This window comes from Gossypium hirsutum, chromosome A07 (assembly GCF_007990345.1).
Source record: "Gossypium hirsutum isolate 1008001.06 chromosome A07, Gossypium_hirsutum_v2.1, whole genome shotgun sequence".
Lineage (NCBI taxonomy): Eukaryota > Viridiplantae > Streptophyta > Magnoliopsida > Malvales > Malvaceae > Gossypium > Gossypium hirsutum.
In genome coordinates, this window is record NC_053430.1 from 44,447,302 (window position 1) to 44,463,428 (window position 16,127).

The window sequence follows — 16,127 nt, forward strand, 5'->3', positions numbered from 1 at the left end:
TTGTTGATAGGCTGACTAAGTCGGCTCACTTTATCCCCGTACGTACGGATTTTTCATTGGATAAACTAGCCGAATTGTATGTTACTCAGATTGTGAGATTACATGGAGTACCTATTTCTATCGTGTCGGATAGAGATCTGAGGTTCACCTCGCGATTTTGGATGAAATTGCAAGAAGCTTTGGGTACCAAGCTGCATTTTAGCACCGGTTTTCATCCCCAAACCGATGGTCAATCCGAGCGGATAATTCAGATACTCGAGGACATGCTGAGATGCTGTATCCTTGAGTTTAGTGGTTCATGGGAACGGTATGTACCTTTGATTGAATTCGCTTACAACAATAGTTTTCAATCAAGTATTAAGATGGCACCTTACGAGGCTTTGTACGGTCGTAAATACCGTACACCATTGTTTTGGACCGAGCTCGGTGAAAGTAAAATTTTCGGAGTTGATTTGATTAAAGATGCCGAATAGAAAGTAAAAGTAATCCGTGAAAGTTTGAAGGCAGCCACAGATCGTCAGAAATCGTATGCGGATCTGAAACGGAAGGACATTGAATATCAGGTGGGAGATAAAGTGTTCCTTAAAGTTTCGCCTTGGAAAAAGGTACTTAGGTTTGGCCGTAAGGGCAAGTTGAGCCCGAGATTCATTGGGCTGTACGAAATCTCCGAACGAGTGGGGCCAGTTGCGTATAGATTGATTTTGCCCCCTGAGCTTGAAAAGATTCACGATGTCTTTCATGTTTCGATGCTTCGACGTTATCGATCTGATCCGTCGCATATAATTAGCCCATCAGAGGTTGAAATTCAAGCCGATATGAGTTATGAAGAAGAACCGATACGTATCCTAGCTCGTGAGGTGAAAGAGTTGCGAAACAAAAGGGTTCCGTTGGTTAAGGTGTTGTGGCTCAAACACGGGATCGAGGAAGCAACCTGGGAACCCGAGAGCTCGATGAAAGAACGATATCCAAACCTATTTACTGGTAAGATTTTCGAGGACGAAAATTTCTTAAGTGAGGGAGAGTTGTGACAGCCCAAAATTGACCCTAGTCGGGAAGTGGTTTCGGGACCGCTAAACTGAGTCACCGAAAGGTTTGAATGTGATGTTTATTATCTAGAATATGTAATAATGAATGTGTGAAAATTTCAAGCTTCGATTTGGTCGATTGCATGTGAATTTAGTCAATAGGACTTATATGAGAAAATTTTAAAATGTGATAGGTCAATGCATGAGGACCTATGAGTGCATGTGGAAGAAAAAGGGGACTTGCATGTCAAATTCCCCCTCCCTAATATGTAGTGGCCGGCCATGCTATGGGTGGAAACATGTTGGGAACATGTTGGCCTAGTGAGGTATGTAGGATAAAATATAATAAGAAGTATGGGGAAATAAAGAAATGGAAAAAGGAAAGGATGGGTGGTAATTGTTTCTTTCCTCCCCTTTTGCCGTGAAAGTAAGAAGGAAAAACAAAAAAAAAGTGTCCATCTTTCTTCATTTCCCCTTGGCCGAATGTTCTAAAGAAGAAAGAAAAAAGTTTGTTCATCTTTTATCATCCTTGGCCAAAAATGCTAAAAGGAAGGGGGAAGAGCTTGAGAAAATCGGCTATGGTGGTTTGCTAGACTAAGGTATGTTTGATGTTGTCTTTGAGATGCATGCATGTTTTAAATAGCCCATGTTCAAACCTTGAATCTTGTTGATAACATGAGCAATCGGTCATGAGAAAGTGTTCAAGGAATGGTTGTTGTTCATGTTATTTGGATGAGAAATGGTGAGTTTTGTGGTTTCATGTTAAAGTTAGGTGAATGATGATAGAGGAATGTTTGAACTATAAAAAGAATCGGCTACCTTGTTATGAGCTAGGGCCGAATGTGAGTTTGGTTGTGTTTGAATGTTACATGCTTGGTGGAATGGTGGATGAAGGTGCCGAATGTATGTTGGATTGATAGAGTCTCCAAATTAATTTTATGTGTGTATGCATGACCGAATATACGTGGTCACATGAGTAAGGAAATGAGTTATTTGATATGTGGTAAAAGTTAAGTACTAAATCGAAGGTTGCTAAAATTGCCATTTCTTAGCCGAATATGTGCTTGATCAATGAAGGAATTGTTGAAGAACATAGGTGAACTTGGTGAGGGCAATCGGCCTAGTGTATAAATGATATGAAGATTTTAGGAAATTGTTTTGGTTAGGTGTATGTATGATTAAGTATATTCGGCAATATACTTAAAGTGGGTACATGATATTACATTATAATTATTGAGCTTGAGTATATGGATATGTGTATATGTGGTCATATAATGACATCTTGGTTTGAAAATTTAATGATTTGTGATTGCCGAATGTGATAAATAAATTCATGTTATTGAGTTAAATATTGAATACTCTTATTTGTATTATTTAAGCTCAAGAACCTAAAGGAGAGGCGTCCAACAAAGGGAAATCGAAGGTCATCGAGTAGCCGACTCGGAATTATTTTACCCAACATAAAGTAAGTCATTAAGCATGTAGTGGGTAGTATTTCAAATGGTCATAATGTGTATGTATGGATGCTGATTGGAATGAATAAATATACATATATATGCATGTACGTATGTGATGATGAAATTGTTGAATGAATGAAAAAGAGGTAAGATGTACTGAGTTGTTGATCTCGGCACTAAACGTGCGGGATAACCATTTATGACCATGAGATTGGCGCTAAGTGCGCGGGATTAAATTGTACAGCACTAAGGGTGCGATTTGACTATGTTGCACTAAGTGTGCGAAATGAATATGATGCACTAAGTGTGCGAATTGACCATGCGGCACTAAGAGTGCGAGTCTGACTATGTAGCACTAAGTGTGCGATTTGATTACGTGGCACTAAGTGTGCGAGTTGATTATATAGCACTGAGTGTGCGGGCTCAATATACATTCGTGAATCATTATGGACACTATGTGTGCGACACTATTGAGTCGATCGCGGACAGCGGGTTGGGTAAGTGTCTTAAGTACGTGGCTAATAGGTGCTATGCTTATACTTGGTGTTGAGCTCGGTAAGTTCGAACCTATGTGACAAATATACTTGAAGTCACGTACATAAGTTTTATCGTAGGATGGGTGAAAGGCCGTATAGTCGTTTGATTGTAACGAAAATAAACCGATTTTCGAGTTACGAAACTCAAGATATGATTTTTAAAACGACTAGTACACAGATTGGGCAGTGTCTGGAAAATAAATTTTGTAAGAGGTTAAAGCCAGTTAACACCTCGTGTTCGACTCCGGTGTCGGTTTCGGGTTCGGGGTGTTACAGAGCGTGAGTTTGTGAGACTGAGCAAATACACTCGTGAATGTGTATCGATTGAGGCCATCATGGGCAAAATATTTAAAGATAGATTAAACGAAGACATCCGACTGTTGGTAGGTGTCCTTGAACTAAGAGAATTTGTTGTGCTCGTAGAGAAATCTTGTAAGGTAGAGGAATTGGCTAAAGAGAAGAGAAAAGCTAAGTTAGAGTCTTGAGATTCGAAAAAGAGATAGATGGATAAATCATTTCAGTCCTCAACTAAGAAACCGAGAGAGTTTAATACTCGATTGGGTGTTTTAATTGGGTTTTCGAACATGAACCATAGGAAACAGTATTTGAGTCATAAGGCTCAAACTACTTCAATAGCGAGTGTGGGTAACGCTCAACCTAATAGACCTGAGTGTCAACATTATGGTAGACATCACCTCGGTGAATGTTGGATGAATAGCCGGGCATGTTTCAAGTGTGGTTAACATGATCATTTTATCAAGGATTGTCTTGAGATAGTTTAAAAGGAAAAATTTTAGAGCGCAAGATTGGGCAATACTACTTCTAGAGGGAGACCAAAAAGGAATTCGGGAAATGGAGCAAGTAATAAGAGTTCACCTAGAGATCCATCTGTTGTTGCTTTGATTGATTCAGGATCTACCCATTCGCATATATGTGTGAAATTGGTTTCTAGCATGAATATGCCCGTTGAGTCTGCAGAATTTATGATAAAAAGTGTCAAACCCTCTAGGCAAGCATGTGATAGTTGACAAAGTATGTAAGAATTGCCCTTTAATGATTAGAGGTCATTTTTTTCCAGCTAACCTCATGCTTTTGCCGTTTGATGAATTTGATATAATACTTGGAATGGATTGGTTGACCATACATGGTGTAGTAGTAAACTGTGGAAGGAAAATCATTGAATTGAAATGTGAAAGTGGTGACATTCTTCGAGTTGAATAAGATGAATTGGATAGCTTGCCTGTAGTGATTTCTTCAATAACTGATCAGAGATGTATGAGAAAGGGTTATAAAGCTTATCTTTCTTTTGTGTTGAATTGAAAATTGAGTTAATTCTGGTAGTATACGAATATCCAGATGTGTTTCCGGAAGAGTTGCTCGGGTTGCCTCCATTTAGGGAAGTTGAGTTTGGCATTGAATTAATTCCTGGTACTGTACCTATTTCAATTACTCCGTATAGGATGGCTCTGATGGAGTTAAAGGAGTTAAAAGTCCAGTTACAAGAGTTAACAGATAAAGGTTTCACGAGACCCAGTTATTCTTTGTGGGGCGCACCAGTACTATTTGTGAAAAAGAAAGATGGTTCAATGAGACTATGTATAGACTACCGACAACTCAATAAAGTAACCATAAAAAACAAGTATTCCTTGCCAAAAATTGATGACTTGTTTAACCAATTGAAGGGAGCCACAGTATTTTCCAAGATTGACTTGAGGTTTGGTTACTACCAGTTAATAGTTAAAGACTCGGATGTACCGAAGACTGCATTTCAGATGAGATATGGTCACTATGAAGTTTTGGTTATGCCTTTTGGTTTAACGAATGCTCCTGCGGTATTTATGTATTTACTGAACTATATTTTCCGACCATACTTAGATAAATTTGTGCTTGTTTTTATTGACGATATACTGATTTATTCTCGTAATGAGACCAAGCATGCTAAACACTTGAGAATGATTTTACAAACCTTGAGAGACAAACAGTTGTATGCTAAATTTAGTAAAAGTGGGTTTTGGCTTCGAGAAGTCAAATTTTTAGGGCATATTGTTTCGTGTGATGGCATTCGAGTAGATTCAAGTAAGATACTGGCTATTGATGAATAGAAACCGCCGAGGAATGTGTCAGAGGTTTGAAGCTTCCTAGGCTTAGCCAATTATTACAGATGGTTTGTTAAAGGATTTCCCATGATTGCTACTCTGATAACGAGATTGTTACAAAAGGATGTCAAGTTCGAATGGACGGAAACATGTCAACAGAGTTTTGAGAAACTAAAGGCATTGTTGACTGAGGCTCCAATTTTAGTGCAACCTGAACTGGGAAAAGAATTTATGGTTTATAGTGATGCATCCTTGAATGGATTGGGTTGTGTACTTATGTAAGAAGGCAAGGTGATAGCTTATGCCTTGAGGCAGTTGAAACCACATGAGAAGAATTATCCGACACACGATTTAGAGTTGGCTGCCATTATGTTTGCATTGAAGATTTGGAGACATCATTTGTATAGCGAGAAATGTCGTGTGTATACTGACCATAAAATTCTAAAGTACTCAATGACTCAAAAGGATTTGAACTTATGACAATGAAGATGGCTAGATTTGATAAAAGATTATAAGCTAGTGATTGATTATCACCTGGGAAAGGCGAACATGGTCGCCGATGCTTTGGGTAGGAAATCTTTGTTTTCATTGAAGGCTATGAACACTTAGTTGGCCTTCTCAGATGATGGTTTGATTCTAGCCGAGTTAAGAGCTCGACCAATGTTTCTCCAAGAGATTTATGAAGCTCAGCAAAGTGACTGTGATTTACAAGCCAAAAGAGTCCAATGTGAATCGGGTATGGAATCAGATTTTTGGATTAGTTCCGATGGTTGCTTGATGTTTTGAGATAGGATTTGTATTCCTAAGAATATCGAGTTGATTCAAAAAATTTTTCTTGAGGGCCATAGTGGTCGTTTGTCTTTGCATCTGGGTAGTACGAAAATGTACAATGACTTGATGAAATTGTATTGGTGGCCGAGTATGAAAAATATATTTTCGAGTTCGTTTCGAGATGCCTGATTTGTCAATGAGTGAAAGCTGAATACCAAGTACCCTCAAGCTTACTTCAGCCTGTGATGGTTCTCGAGTGGAAATGGGACCGTATTATTATGGATTTCGAGACGGGTTTACCTTAGACAGTGAGAAAGAAAGATATTGTATGGGTTATTATTGATCGATTGAAAAAGTCGGCTCATTTTATATCAATACATATCGACTATTCACTTGATAAGCTAGCCAAGTTGTATATTTCTGAAATAGTGAGGTTACACGGAGTGCCTTTATCGATTATATCGGATAAAGATCCGAGGTTCACTTTGTGATTTTGGAAGAAGTTGCAGGAGGCTTTATGTACAAATTTGAATTTTAGTACCGCTTTCCATCCGCAGACCGAGGGTTAGTCTGAGCGAGTAATTCAAATTCTTGAAGATATGTTGCGGTGTTGTTTCCTTGAGTTCCAAGGTAACTGGGAAAAGTATTTACCATTGGTAGAATTTGCCTACAACAACAATTTTCAGTCGATTTTGAAAATGACACCTTATGAGGCATTGTATGGGCGTAAGTACCAAACGCCATTGTATTGGACCGAACTTAAAGAGAATCTGATTCAAAGAGTTTATTTAGTTAGAGAAACAAAAAAAAAGTAAAGATAATACGTGATTGTTTGAAAGCCACTTCGGATAGACAGAAATCCTATCCAGATTTGAAACAGAAAGAGATTGAGTTTAAGGTCAGTGATAAGGTATTTTTGATAGTATCTCCATGGAAAAAGGTTTTGAGAATTGGTAGGAAAGGCAAATTAAGTCCATGCTTTATTGGACCGTATGAGATCACCGAGAGAGTAGGGCCAGTTGCCTATCGATTAGCATTACCATCCAAATTAGAAAAGATTTATGATGTGTTCCATGTGTCTATGTTGCACCGATACCGATCTGATCCTTCGCATGTAATTTCACCGACAGAGGTTGAGGTCCGACCAGATATGAATTATGGCGAAGAGCCAGTTAAGATTTTGGGCCGGGAAGTCAACAATTGAAAAACAAAAATATTGCCCTTGTGAAAGTTTTATGGCGAAGACATGGGGTTGAAGAAGCTACATGGGAGACCGAGGAAAACATGAGAAACCAATACCCAAATCTTTTCACCGGTAAGATTTCCAGGGATAAAAATCCCTAAAGGGGAGAATTGTAACATCCCAAATTAGGGCCTAGTCAGAATAGTGGTTTCGAGACCACAAATTTGAAGTAGAAATAATTATTTTATGATTATTATGAGGTCTATGGTATGATTGCATATTTGTGTGAAAATTTAATGTAGAAATTTTATTGATAAAGTGTCCAATTTGACATTTAGGACTAAATTACAAAAGTTACAAAATGTGAGTTTTAGAAGCTTTAAGCAGGAAATTATCATGGTTTATTAATTAGAGGTCCTTAAATAGAAATTTGCCCAATTTTATTTTTAAGGACAATAATGGGCATGAATAGGAAAATTTGAGGCCTTAAGGGCATTTTTGTCATTTGGTTAATAAAAGAGTAAAAAGGAAAATATATGTCAAAACTGAGTCCATCTTCTCCCACCTTGGCCGAAAATCTTAAAGGTTCCATAACTAGGGTTTCTTCAACTTTCAAGCTAAATAGTAAGTGTATCATAGCCCCGTTTTTAATGTTCTTTATGTTTTTAAGATCCTTGAAGCATGAACTAGCTATTTCTACCATTATTTTAAGCTAAGGCCCATGTTCAAAAACTTACCCATGTGTGACATGCATGTATTTTGGTGTTTAATGGAGGAATGTGAAAGTTTGATGCATGATAAACATCTTTTTCTAAGTTATTTTTCATGAAAACACCTAAAAGGACTTGTTTATAAAACATGTAAAAATAGGTGTTAAAAATGTGATTTGATGAAAAATGTAGGTTGTTATAAGAGGGAATATGAATCGGCTAGGCTTGGGTAACAAAGAAATTGGACACATTTCATTTTACGAGCATAGGGACAAAAGTGTAAATATGTAAAAATTTAGGGGTAAAACTATAATATTGCCTAAATATAGTTTTTAGACTAATTTGAATAATTTGATCATTAAATGAGCTGAATTTGCTATTATTGATCAAGAAAAACGGAGTCTGGACCTAGACCGAGGAAAGAATAAGATTTTGGACTAAATCGAATTAACTGTCCATATTTTGTACCGAGGTAAGTTCATGTGTAAATAATGCAGTGTTGTATCATGTTTTAATGCTTAATTAATGTATGAATTTCTATGTTTAATTTTTACAATGAGTGTATGAATGATACTATGGTCAATGAGAATGACATGGTGAATGAGTTAGAAAAAGATGAGACGTCGAGAAAATCCCATTTGAACCTTAGGAATAGTTTAGGATACAAGTGACATGTCACTAGGAACCATGTGATTATGAGCTCATGAGATTATGTGTATACGTGACTATGTGAATCCGGGTGCTAGTCATGTACGTTCTACCGGTGGCTGGGTAACCCACATGCCGGGTATCCATCAGCTTGTGTGTGCAGCCTGAGTTGTTACGTCTTGACTGTCAGCTTGTGTGAGCAGGCTCGTGATTAGCTCAAGAGTGAGCAATTTGTGATTGTGAAATGAGGTAGCATAACCCGATATGTGATGAACTTTTGGTAAGAATGGAAATGTGTAAGTTATGCCTATGAATTTATGACGACATATATGTAAACTAGGTTATGTCAATTGTATTTATATATATATGATTAAGTTGCTATTTATTTGCATTTGAACTTACAAAGCTTTATGCTTACTCCCTTTTCTTTTCCACCTTCTTATAGTATCGTCAAGCTAGCTTAGGGATCAAAGGACGTCGAAGACTCGATCACACTATCAACTCGACATTTGGGTATAGTTAGTCTCAACATTTTGAGTATGAAATGTATACGGACTTGGTCTTTTGTTATATGTCATATTGGTCTAGCCAAATGTCTTGGCTTATGGTAATATTTGATTCATTTTGTATATGGCCATGTGATATGGTTCATATTTATTATTTGGGTTGTAACCCTAATTAATTATGCATGCATGCAATGTGTTAAGTGTGATGTGGTTGCGTGCGGATGAAATGTGTGATGAATGACATAAGTGCTAAATGAATGAATCGTGGCTAATAAGTATGACCAAAGCTATGGTATAATTGAGTAAATTGGAAGTGGGTTTACCAAGGTGAATAAATATGAAATTGGTGTGGAATGCCATATGAAAGCATAATAGATTGGATAGGTGATATGTTGACATTGCAAAGTCATGGATTAATCATGTTTTTGAGTATTCGAGTGACTAAATATACTATGTTGCATGCCATCAAAAATGCATGAGTGAGTAAGCATTTAAGTGTGACAAATGGCTAGGAATATAGCCTCAAAGTTATCCATACGGTTAGACATACGGGCGTATTTCTAAACCGTGTGAGACACAAGGTCTGCCCCATGGGGGTGTGATTCAATCGTGTGTCCCCAGCACACTAATTAATGCAAAACAGAATGCCCAATAGTAAACTCATGAGTAGAGACCTAGGCATGTGTCTCTGCCGTGTGAAGGGCACGACCTTAGGACATTGACATGTGCTAAGGCCGTGTGAAGTCTGTACCTAATTTTGGAATTTAATTCGCCACACGATCTGAGCACATGGGCATGTGACTTGGCTGTGTGACTCTATTTGTGTTGATGATGTCATAAATAGAGAGTTACATGGGCTGAGGACACGGGCATGTCCCAAGCCATACGGGCATGTGTGACATGCGGTCTACCCACACGGGCGTGTGGCCCTGTTTCATGAAAATTTTGCTAAGTTTTTCTAAAGTTCTCAGATTAGTCCCGAACTACTCCTGATGTATGTTTTGGTCCTTGTAAGCCCATATAAGGGACAATTTGCATGTGTATGAATGGTTTTAAATTGAACGAAGTTTTATGGCCGGTTGTGTATGTTTGCTGGTGTTTAAGTCTGGTAATGCTTCGTATCTTGTCCCGGTGTCAGACACGGGTAAGGGGTGTTACATTTAGTGGTATCAGAGCTACGGTTTAGTCTAGTCTCACACTAGCGTAGCAATGTATTAGTCTAGCTATACATGACATACATATATTATGATAGTGTGACGACTCTTGACGATTTTGAAATGTGTTTTCATATATTAAATGGATCCGGACAGAGCAATGGTGGATGATGTTGAAAGTAATGCGTCTGCGCCTGCTGAAGAGGCAGCGCTGTCTGATAGTAGACCCTTACAGTTAGTCAAGGAGAATGAGGCAATGAAGCCTTTCTCCATATGGTGGATGCCTGGTATAGGGAGTTCATTCGAATGAACCTGAACGTTCAATCCCCTCCACCCCAGCCTATTGCTCAGCCTATTCCTATAGCCATGTGATATGGTTCATATTGATTATTTAGGTTGTAACCCTAATTAATTATGCATGCATGCAATGTGTTAAGTGTGATGTGGTTGTGTGTGGATGAAACGTGTGATGAATGGCATAAGTGCTAAATGAATGAATCGTGGCTAATAAGTATGACCAAAGCTATGGTATAATTGAGTAAATTGGAAGTGGGTTTACCAAGGTGAATAAATATGAAATTGGTGTGGAATGCCATATGAAAGCATGATAGATTGGATAGGTAATATGTTGACATTGCAAAGTCATTGATTAATCATGTTTTTGAGTATTTGAGTGACTAAATATACTATGTTGCATGCCATAAAAAATGCATGAGTCAGTAAGCATTTAAGGGTGAAAAATGGCTTCAAATATAGCCTCAAAGTTATCCACACGAGTAGACACACGGGCGTTGATAAGTCGTAATTTATTTATATTTTTATCCTATGCTTAGCATATTTTTGGCTGATTTATCATTAGATTTGTGGAATTCGATGCTTCTAATCCTTTATTTTCTTGTTTTATACATAGGTGAGCATAGGAGAGTAAATAGAGCGAGAAATAGGCTAAAAACGGAGAAAATGGGTCAATGTGGGAAATCAACACGGCCTGGACTTCCTCACACGGGTAAACCACACGCCCGTGTCTTTTTAACAGATTGTAAACGGCCTAAGCCACACCACACGTCCGTGTCTATTTAGTAGACTCTAAACACGGCCTAAGCCACCTCACACAGGCGTGTCACATGGGCATGTCACAGGGGCATGTCCCTGTCAAGCCAAAATCTAGTCCTATTAGGAAAAAGGCCACTCTTGAGGATTTTGAAGCATTCTAAAGTGTATAAAAGCACCCTAAGAGGTACCGAGAAAGGATACACAGAGTGAGAGGCAAGGAATTACTCGAAGAAAGTCGATTTATGCCGAATTAGGGTCAATCTTAATAAGGGAATCTATAGATCGAGTTAATGCAACACTAGGGGTTTTAACTAGAAAGGGATTTCAATTAATCAACCTAGGGTTAGACGTTGTTAGTCTTAAGAGAGATAATAATATAAATTAAGGATTTCTATGGATCAAGTCAAGTGAATAAATCGTCTAATTCAGAGACAAGTAACAAATGAAGTCTAGGGGGATTTTGCCTTGGGTATTGTCCAAATCAATCAGTTTTCCCAAAAGTATTTCCTTAATTTTCTTCCTGTGCATTCTTAGTTTAGTTAATTAGTTTAAATAAAGTAAATCCCTTTATTTTTTATGCTAGATAATAAAAACAAAGTTAATACTAGTACTTTTAGTTCCTGTGGGTTCGACATTCCGGTCTTGCTATAAACTATACTGCTGTTCGATAGGTGCGCTTGCCTTCATCGTGAGAATAGTTAGTTTTCAAGTATGATCAATCATAAATATAAAACTTATCACGAGACATCACATCAAGTTTTTGGCGCCGTTGTTGGGGAACTAAAATATTAGGAACGCTGAATTTTTATTACTTTAGCCATTTATTTTATTGCAATTTAAATTTTATCTTAGTTTTGTTAATTTTACTAAATTTTCTTTTGTTTTCTTCTAACAGGTTTTTATAGTTTATGACTAGAAGAAACCCGCCAGGACCATTACTTTTTGACAGTGAGATTGAAAGCACAGCTCGCAGAAATCGAAGAGAAATAAAGCAAAACCTAAGAAACATAGAGGAAAGATAAGAGGAAGATATCCATAATACAACCAAGGAGATGGTTGAAAATCAGAATAATCGGCTTCCTCCTCTGGTTGCTACAGATCCAATAAATCAGAATCCTGCTCCTCGTACTATGTATGATTATGCTAAACCTACTTTAACAAGAGCCGAATTGAGTATAGTTAGACCTGCTATTGCTGCAAATAACTTTGAACTGAAACCTAACACAATTCAAATGATACAACAGTTTGTTCAGTTTGATGGTTTGCAGGATGAGGATCCAAACACTCATTTGGCAAATATTCTAGAGTTTTGTGACACTTTTACGACACTTAGGTTGTTTCCCTTCTTGTTGAGGAACAAAGCTAAATAGTGGTTGAACTCGTTACCATGAGGGTCAATCATAACTTGGGAACAAATGATCGAAAAATTTTTACTTAAATATTTTCCGTCGGCTAAAACAGATAAGTTTTGGAACGATATCTCTTCTTTTGTGCAGATAGACCTAGAAACACTCTATGATGCATGGGAGAGATACAAGGATCTATTGAGAAGGTGCCCTCACCATAGGTTACCTCTATGGCTACAGGTTCAGATGTTTTACAACGTTGTGAACCCTCAACAAGGCAACTTATCGACGCAGCCATCGGTGGAACTTTGAATAACAAAACACCTGAAGAGGCTTACGAATTTATTGAAGAGATGTCATTGAATAATTATCAGTGGCAAGTCATGAGAACAAAGCCGACAAAAACATCCGGTGTTTTCAACCTAGATGCGATTACTATGCTGTCTAACCAGGTAGAACTTTTAAATAAAAAGATTGACGGTTTGTGTGCTTCTATTCAGGTACATCCCGTGATGAGGTACGATTCAAATGGAGGAGGAGTACACACAGAATCAATCCTTCAACCCTAGCATCGAGGAGGAACAAGTTTAATATATGGGTAACAATAATTCTAGACCTCAAAATAACCCGTATAATAACACTTATAATACAGGTTGGAGGAACCATCCCAATTTCTCATTGGGTGGTCAAGGAAATCAAAGGCCACAACATCCCCCAGGTTTTCAACAACCACCTTACCAGCAGGAAAAGAAGCCGAACCTTAAGGAGATACTAACGAAATTTATCTCAGTCTTAGAGACTCATTTTCAGAATACCGAAATAGCACCTAAGAATCAACAAGCGAAAGTAATTCGGGACAATTTGAAAGCAGCCTCTGATTGTCAAAAGTCTTATGCTGATTTGAAGCAAAAAGAAATAGAATTTCAAGTCGGTGATAAAGTATTCTTCAAAGTATCACCTTGGAAGAAAGTTCTCTGGTTTGGGCACAAAGGAAAACTGAGTCCATGGTTCATTGGACCATATGAGATTATATAAAGAATTGGACCAGTTGCATATCGGTTAGTTTTACCACCAGAGCTTGATCGGATTCATAATGTTTTTCATGTGTCAATGCTACGGCAGTATCGATCCGATCCTTCACATGTTATCTCTTCGATAGAGGTAGAGATTCAACCTGATATGACATATGGTGAAGAACCAATAAAAATCTTAGCTCGGGAAACAAAAGAGTTAAGAAATAAAAAGGTAGCTTCAGTAAAAGTTCTTTGGAAATGACACTGTATCGAAGAGGCTACCTGGGAGCCAGAGGATACTATAAGGATTCAATACTCGAATCTTTTTACTAGTGAGATTTTCGAGGACAAAAATCCCTAAAGGGGGAGAGTTGTAACAACCCATTTTTTAGTGAAATTGGAACAATGGTTTTGGGACCACAAATCCAATCCAAAAATAAGGTTTATTTTTATTTCATTATATGGTCCGTACTTTAATAAACATGTCGTGTAAAAATTTTAATACGAAAATTTTATCGATTAAGTGTTTAATTACGAGAAGGACTAAATCTCATAAAATGCGAAAGTTGAATTCTAGTAGCTATAAGGATTAAATAACTATGGAATTCAAATCTAGAGGTCCTTATATGGTAATTATACCATTAAAGAGAAGTATGTAGATTCTTGGTGACTCATCCATGGAAAAATTAGAAAAGGTCAAGGACTAAATTGGAATTTGAAATAATTAAATTAATTAAAAGATGATAAAATAAAATATCATCTTATTTTTGTCATCTTCAACCTAAAATTTTATGGAAACCCTAGTGGGGAGAGGGGAAACTTTCAAGTCTTAATTGGGTAAGTTCTCTTGTCCCGTTTTAAGTAATTTTGGTATTTTTGCAACCGAGATAGCTTAATCTCTCTATTTGAGGGATTAATTTGAAAAGTTATCAATGTATGAAAATGGGTCATTGATGTATATGCTAGAAATTAGAAATTCATGGTAGAAGATGAAAGATTATTGATAGATAAACAACTTTTACAAAGTGATTTTTGATGAAAATATGATTTAAGGACTAAAGTGAAGTTGTAAAATTTGATGAAAAAATTTGAAATTTTATGAATACATGTGCTGGAAAATTTGTAATGGGCTTTGGTTAGGCTTTGAAAAGTGAGTAATTTGCACAAGTTTCATTTTCCAGGCCCAGGGACAAAATTAGTATTTATGGAAAAGTTAAGGGCAAAATGGTAATTTTGCCTAAGACGTAAATTGAGTCCATTTACATATAAAATGTGTGAAATTAATGGTTAAATTCATTTATATAGATCCGGACAACACTAATTAGAGGTTAGATCGAGGAAAGGAAAAGAAAAGGTTTTGAATTAGTAGACTTTTTATGCGAACAAGTGTCGAGGTAAGTTTGTGTAACCTAATTGAGCATCTAATTATATTAATTGAATGTTGTGTTTGTATGTAACGTGAGCTATATTGATGTGCTTTACTTGTATGCTAGGATGGAGAATTTGATACACGCTTGAAATGGTGATAAAAGGTTAAGTCCCGATTGAATGTTGAATTCCGATGATTATATACGGGATTTAGCTCAGATGAGTAATCCCAATGACCTTGTTATAGAAAGGATTTAGCCCAGACGAGTAATCCAGATATAATATCTCTCGAGCATACGTTATGATTAAGGTTTAGCCTGAACTAGTAATCCTAATCGAGCTTCTCTAAGCTTACATTGTATAAAGGATTTAGCCTGGACTGGTAATCCTATTATACGATTTGTGGCTCGAGAGTGTGTTCCTTGATTAAGTGCCATAATGGGTACCTTTGAATAAGAATTGATGGAGTAGGGAATCGTACACCTCGAGTGTATTACTTGAGCATCCATTAGAAATTCAATGATTCAATGGACATATAACTCTAGACATGATATGAGAATTATGAAATGAAATGATAAAGTCTTGAAAGTGTATTGCATGATGAGCTCATCTATTCTTACTTGATGTATATGTAAACTTTGTGACTAACATGTTTGATTGGGTGCATGTGTTTAGGCAATTTAACCAAATGGATGGAATACTTGTTGTTGTGTGCTTAGATTTAATAAACGGGATTGGTAAGTTTAGTTTCTGTTATACGAACTTACTAAGCATGTAATGCTTACTCCGTTTTATTTTCCCCTGTTTTTTAGTGCTTAGAAGCTCGTAAAGGTTGGAGATCACTGGATCATCATCACACTATCAACTAGTCATTTTGGGTATAATTAGCAAAAAATCATTTTGGTATAATGGCATGTATAGGACAAGTTGGCCAATAGTGGCTTTAAATGTTATTTTGTAACCTAGCCATTGGAATGGCTAGTAATAGTTCATTTTTTTTATTACTAAGTATATTATTATGATACATATATACACTTGTGTTATGTTAAGAATATGTGATCATTGTTGTGAATTCATAAGTTAAACTAAGGTAAGGTTGTGATCATGTATGCTTGTAGTGATATGCCTTGTGAATGATGGAATTTGCTTAAGTTGAATGCTTGGATTGGTTGGTATTGGATGTGTGTTTCAAGTGTAGGTATTGGGTGAAAATTTGGGTGAGAAATGAAACTATAAATGGCTTCATCTTGTCCACATGGGC

At 37.0% G+C, this 16,127-nt stretch overlaps 1 non-coding gene across 1 annotated transcript; it reads right to left on the reverse strand.

Annotated features, from left to right (window-relative positions):
* Positions 1 to 12,602: 12,602 nt before the first annotated feature.
* On the reverse strand, positions 12,603 to 12,709 carry LOC121204169 (small nucleolar RNA R71). Its single transcript, XR_005899098.1, has one exon. It is a non-coding gene; the product is annotated as a small nucleolar RNA R71 (small nucleolar RNA).
* Positions 12,710 to 16,127: the final 3,418 nt, after the last annotated feature.